Source organism: Leopardus geoffroyi, chromosome B2, assembly GCF_018350155.1.
Source record: "Leopardus geoffroyi isolate Oge1 chromosome B2, O.geoffroyi_Oge1_pat1.0, whole genome shotgun sequence".
Lineage (NCBI taxonomy): Eukaryota > Metazoa > Chordata > Mammalia > Carnivora > Felidae > Leopardus > Leopardus geoffroyi.
The window spans coordinates 86,138,089-86,144,969 of NC_059332.1; the positions used below are offsets into that span (position 1 = coordinate 86,138,089).

General features: G+C 34.8%; 1 long non-coding RNA gene across 1 annotated transcript; it reads left to right on the forward strand.

The window, feature by feature from the left end:
• Window positions 1-792: 792 nt before the first annotated feature.
• Window positions 793-6,286, forward strand: LOC123609777. The gene is made up of 3 exons (XR_006717961.1): window positions 793-1,257; window positions 3,169-3,323; window positions 5,509-6,286. It is a non-coding gene; the product is annotated as an uncharacterized LOC123609777 (long non-coding RNA).
• The last annotated feature ends 595 nt before the right edge of the window (window positions 6,287-6,881 follow it).

Below are 6,881 nucleotides of genomic sequence, written 5' to 3' on the forward strand. Positions count from 1 at the left end.
CCTCCATTTTGATTCCTCATGAGAAAGTCTCATTTTGAATCAAGTATTCATCCCAAAATATGTGGGGAACTTTCATTTGTATAGCATATTCTCATGAGTAAAAAGCACATGAATTATTCTAGAAAAAGCCATTTTATTGCTCACTTTAAAGGTCCATGTTCTAAAAAAAACAGGTTAATGGGAAAGGTTAAAGGTTAATGGGTTAAAAGTTCTAATGGGAGTAACAGGAAAGGTCCAAGTTTGGGAGTCCTTATTTATTAAAAATTACATTAACATCTAGGGCATAGAGTTGTAGAAGGGTGAACATAATAACTGTTAACACAAATCAGTTTCATCCCTCATGCTTCTGTAATTAGGGCCATAGTTTACCCAACAGATATACTTGGATTTTAGACCATAAATTGACACATCAGCTGAGTGGAGCTCACTATGGGGAAAATGCACGTGTTACAGAGGGATCATCTTCAGTATATAGACATGGAATAGGAAAAGCATTATGGTTACAGCATGGTCAGTTGCTTATTTTTTTCCAACATGGCTCTTGTCATAATCATAAGCCTTTGGAGGGTTTATAAAACAAGATCACTTCCCAGGATGCACTGTGGGAGAGAAATTCCCTCACCATGGTAGGGAAGCATGGCCACATCCTACCTGCCCTAATGGCAACTAGTTTCACTTGTGTGTGGGAAAAATGGAACTGTTATCTCATTCATTGTACACCCTCACTTGTCCCTAATATTTCTGCCAAACATTTTACTAATTTAAAATTAAAACTGTACACATGGCATGCCAGAGATCATTACTTTCAGTCCTAAAGGACTATCTTTGCTAATGTGAAGTCAGGAAGCCAAAAAGCCTGTTTCTGGAATTAATTACTGTACTGGTTGTAAAAGATTAATAAAAATAAAATGATTTGGAAAACAATATGGACTGAATATGACACATGTGTGGGGAAATGGAGAAGGTAATAAGAAAATCAACCTAAATTTGTTGTAGGACTCCAAGATAAAAATCTAGCCCATCTACCATTTTTCTCTTTTATTCCTTTCTTCTAGGCCACACTTTCTCTTTTTCCAATATGCTCCTGAGTTCATCTTTCTTTTAAAGCAGTGCTGACCGAGTTGAGGTATTACACATAATCAATTGGCATGTGGTTTGCACATTTTTTTTTTACACTGGAAGAATGTGGACATGAATTCCTGACTATCTCAGTGTGTAAAATCCTCAACATATAAATCTACGTAAAGGGCAATCATCGTGAGTATTTGGGCAAGTGTGGCTGCCAGTGACTGCAATACCTCTTTGCACGCACTATCAAAGGCATTGAAAAGAATGTTGGAAAAAATTTTAGAATGGAAATCACTGCCATTTCACCCTAGATTTCTACAAAGAACACCACAGACCGTGGGGCATGGAAATTTCCATTGAACTATGCTTATTTCTCTCTTGCATTAATTTCAGTTCAAGTTGACTGCTTCAACAAAATAGAAAGCAAAAGCAAAGCCAACCCATACCTTTTTCCAGATCATAAAAATTACTATACTCTTGAGAACATAACTCTAGAGAAATACGTTATATGTTATATAAAACAACATTCTGAAATAAAGTAATGAAAGGTATCCTTTTATGAGGAATTAGTTTAATATTTTTTAAAAACTTGATTCTAGATCTAAGGTTATTGGAGAATTAAGTAATGCCTTTAAATTAATACTTGACCCAGTTTAGTTATTTAATAAAGTTTCTGATGTTCCTGTCATTGATATGTATATTAACCACATATGGAAGAATAATATATGAATATAAAAGCTGAATTATTTCTCTTTGTATGAGTCTAGCAAGAGTGTCTTTATTCTGGTTGATTCTAGTGATATATGAGGAAGTTACCTCAGTGGCACACATTATAGCTACATTAATTGGTGATCTATTTTATTTTGTTTTCTTATGAGTATTTGGGGACTTAAATTCCATTTTGAAACAGAATTGTTTTTTTTTTTTTATGTTTATTTATTTTGAGGGAGAGAGGTGGGGGGGAGAGAATCCCAAGCAGGATCCAGGCTGTCAGCGCAGAGCCTGATGCAGGACTCAGTCTCACAAACTGTGAGATCATGACCCAAGCTGAAATCAGGAGTCAGACGTTTAAGTGACTGAGCCACCCAGGTACCCTGAAACAGAATTCTTATGAAAATAAGCATAATCAAATAGATATATATTTTGTTCTCTGCATATAATCAGGCCATTAAGTATTCTGTTTTTTCTTATCTAAGATTTACTCCATAAATCTATCTGAATAGGAGGAATTACCTACTATGATGTTAATAAGTAACAAGCATACTTCTCCTTGAGAAATTAATAAATAATTGAGTTTCAGGATACTGAAGAACTATAATCATTGGTGGAAGAAATTCCAATGATATTGTCACTGTTGGAAGAAATTCAATATGCTCTTTGCTACAGAAGGGATATATATTAAAATGGTTATAGAAATAAAACATCCAAAGAATTAAAATATTAGTACATAAAGCTTCTCCTATCCTCTCATGCATATATTCAAATGAGTTCCTTCCTATGAAATGTCAGAGATTTTCTCCATAATTAGCTTAAGGGAATTATGTGACCTAGAACAGAAATTTCAAATGGTAGTACCCCAAACATTCATAGTTCTTGGTACTTGCTTTCTATGTTATAGACCTCTAATGAGAAAAAGATTCAATACTTTAGAACTCACAAGTGGCTTGTAAGAATACATGACTCAGAATTTTAGGGTGAGAATATAACACTGTTTTGGGGCACCTGGGTGGCTCAGTCGGTTAAGCATCCAACTTCATGGTTCATGGGTTCAAGCCCTGCCTCAGGCTCTGTGCTGACAGTGTGGAGCCTGCCTGGGATTCTGTCTCTAACCTCCCACCTCTCTCTCCCTCTCTTTCTCTTTCTCTCTCTCTATCCCCCTCCCCCACTCACATTTTCTCCTTCTTTCAAAAGTAAATACTTAAAAAAATAAAAGAATGTAACACTGCAACATTTAATAAAGAAGAGATATTAAGCTTACGCCCTTTTCCCCTTATTTATGTGAAACGGTTGAAACAGCATATAGTAATTAAGTGGTAAATATTGTACAAATGTAAAAATTAATTCATTAATTTGCTCAATAAGTTTTTTTCTTTTCCCCAGAAATCACGGTGTACTGCATTGCTGCAGGAGCTGTATATATGGACGTGAAGCACATATTAGTTCCAGGGGCAGTCAAGTACAAAGAGCACTATAACACAGAGAGTAGTCAGTGCTATGATAGAACAAAGAGCAAAGTCATCCAGGAACAACACATGGTAGGTTCTCGGAGAAAGGGCAAAAAATTGGGAAATGGCTGTCAAATGGAGTCACAATATCAGAAAGGGCATAAACGATCTGTAAAAATCAGCATATATTTAAAAATAAGATAACTTCCAATAATTCTTATTTTAGATTAAAAAAAACAGTATTAAAGGATAGTGATTGGAGAGTGGGGTTGAGAGCCATTTTATTTAGGCCTATGAAGTTGCACTTTTGACAGAGATCTGAATAATGAGAAGAAACCATAGGATCTTAAGGAAGGGCATACCAGATAACAATAACTACTAGTACAAATGGCCTGAGGCAGGAAAAAGTTTGACATGTTCAAAGACAAAGAGAAGGGCAGTAGAACAGTGTGGGTTTACAGGGGAATAAGCTCAGGGGATCTTGTATGATTTAAGCTCATAGATGTAGAGACTTGTGTATTGATTTAGCCTTGCAGGTAATGTAAGAATTCTTAATTATAATGGAGAATCTTAAGCTGGGGAATAAATCCTAGGTCAATTGTTCACTTCTATATCACTGTACCTAGAAGTAGGCCGGCCACAAATTAGTTACTCAGTAAGTATTTACAGTGAATACATGATTGCTAAGGCAATGTTTGAAAAGTGGTGATTAAAATATGAAAAGAGAACTCAGATCCATTACTTACATTCTCTATATGTCATGCTATCACTATTACATGATTTTTAAAAACATCATTAAAAAAGACATGATCATTTAAGCCGGCCGAAATAATCCAATTTCTTTTTTGCACCCATAGTTTATAGTTTTTAGTTTATATCATTATGTAAGAATACTAGTAGTGGCCTTGGGACAGCTGTCAAGGAATATCTTCTTAAGAGGATGATACATCTAAAACCTTAGACCTTTGTTGAGATTTTATGTGTTATTATTTAAAAGACGATTTAATCGGGAACCAAAGCTTTTTATGGGGCTCCCTTGTCAAGCCAGGGCTCACACTGGCATATCACTTTACTAGTATCAACTACATAAAAAAATAAAAATAAAAATAAAAAACTTCAGAATAGTTTTAAATCTCACAACTTAGAAATTTTTATAATGATTTAAGAAATAAAATATACTACAACTTAAAAAAAAAAAACCTTAGATCCTTGGAATGGATGAGAATCTGTGAATATGATGGCTCGTGATTAAATTTTCATTTTCAAAGAGATTGAAAAAGCACAACGATAAAGCTGGTTCATCCTTACATAATATGCTCAGTTAATCTTAGGAGAGCACCTCAAACAAGAAAAAGCATTCAGAAAATCCAAATCTTCTGAAACTTTGTAATCCTTGCGTGCAATGCTGTTCAAAATTGGATTTCTTTGGAATTGTTCTATTGTATTTGTGTCAAAACAGGTAATATTTTTCTGGTCCACTAAACTAAACCTTATTTCAACTTTGATGGATATAAAATAGCTCCTTTTTATCTGGGAAGGATATAGCACATAGTGCTTATGATTTTCTCTCAAAGAAACTTATTTTGTTCATACTGTGGAACTAGTACGTCGACTCTGCAAGCTTTTGACATGAAAATCTCATGTAGACTCTCTTCTTACCTATACCAAATGGGATTATTAAATGAAATATTAATATGTGCAATTACCTGGACTGATAACAATGAACAAGAAGAAATCAGAGAAGGAAAAGCATATAAACAATGAATATTCACTCAGGGGACTCTTTGAAAAGTTATTTTAAGATGATTTTAAGAGCAATTTTAAGTTCACAGCAAAACCTGTTTTTTTTAATGTTATTTTTAAAAGTTTATTCATTTTTGAAAGACAGAGAGAGACAGAGCACAAGCAGGGGTGGGGCAGGGAGAGGGGGACACGGTCTCTGAAGCAGGTTCCAGGCTCTGAGCTGTCAGCACAGAGCCTGATGAGGGGCTTGAACCCCAGAACCATGAGATCATGACCTGAGCTGAAGTCGGATGCTTAATCGGCTGAGCCCCCCAGGTGCCCAAAACCTGTTTTTTAAAAACAATATGTACATAAAATGCAAGAAGGGAGTATGTAGGCAAGAGTAAATCAAAGTAGCAAAATATGTAAGAATATGACAGTAATAATGGCAAGTATTTATTGAGCACTTCAGATGCTATTTAAAATACTCTCTGTTATTTAATTTAACCTTCACAATAATGTTATAACTACCATTACTTTCTTCTTTTTACAGATGAAGAAACCAAGAGCAGAATGGTTAAGTACCTTACAACCCCCCATTTAGTAAGTGAAGGGGACATATTTGAATGAACACAGGTAGCATGTTCCAGAAACCTATGGGGCAGCTTGAGAGGCATCGCTTCGATTTCCCTCCAAGAAAGTTGGCTGTTTGGCCGCAAGAAACACAGTTGGCTGACAGTGCCTCATTACAATATCTAAATTTTTGAACCAATGTTACACTCTTCCCAGGCTTTCCCCAGCCAATGAGGAGCATGGCAGAGATGCTGGAGTCTGGCATTTCTACCTATCGTGAGTCTGCTCTATGGGTAATTTTGCTCCAAAGCTCCTTTGGCCAGATGAGAATGTGACAGAATTCTGTATCAGTTTAAGACTTTCTTCTCTTTTCACAGAAGACAGATCTGGATTGCATTCTGAAGCCTCTTCCTGCACACCCCCTAGCCCCCTAATTAAACTTCTGCATTCCTAAATCCAGTTCATGGTCTGTTTCCCAGAGACGCAACTCAGACACAGTCACTCTCAATTACTCTGTGATGATGACTCCAAAAAACACAGAAAAAATGAATTTGTGACTTAATGAAATTAACAATGTGTTTTATATACTATATGCCAAACACTATGCTAAATGTTTTCTATTTACATTGTATGTTCCTTAAGTGCTTAACAAAACTTAAATGGTTATATGTATTTTTTTTTCAGAATTACAGGTGAAGAAAACTTCTAAAAGCTAAGAAAGTCACTCAAACCAATAAACAAAACAGAATTAAGATTCACATCCATGTGTTCTTGAGTCCATTACGGCACCAATTTTAAAATAAAAAAAAAAATCTATACTCTTCTAAAATTACTTGTAGAGATGAGAAGAAAAACTGGACATACTGCTTAGTGAAAATTATAACAAATAAAAGAAGGAAGAATATTCAAACATTCCTTGAATTCCATCTTTTGTAGCAAAGAAAATGACTTTCAAGCTAAAAATCTAGAACAATATAAAAAAGATATTACTGCTTGAGGTAATATGTAAATGGTCTGAGACACTCCCTAGTTACTTTAAATTAACCCAAGTCTCGAAACAGAAGATTTATACACTAGGAAGCCGTAGAAATGTACAAATATGATCTCAGAGTCACTGCCATAAATATTTTAATTATGCAGGAAGAGAAAAATGCAGGACAACCAGAAAGAAGCAAATGACTCAATTTTCAAAAAGAGGAAATGTGTGGCTACATTATATATTGACCTCTGGATAAAAAAAAATATGGAATGGCTCTCAATTAGACTTAATTTGTATTTTTTTAAAAATTTATATAAAGTCCAACTAAAAAGATCAAGAAAAATACATGAAAGATTATACAACATACAGAAACT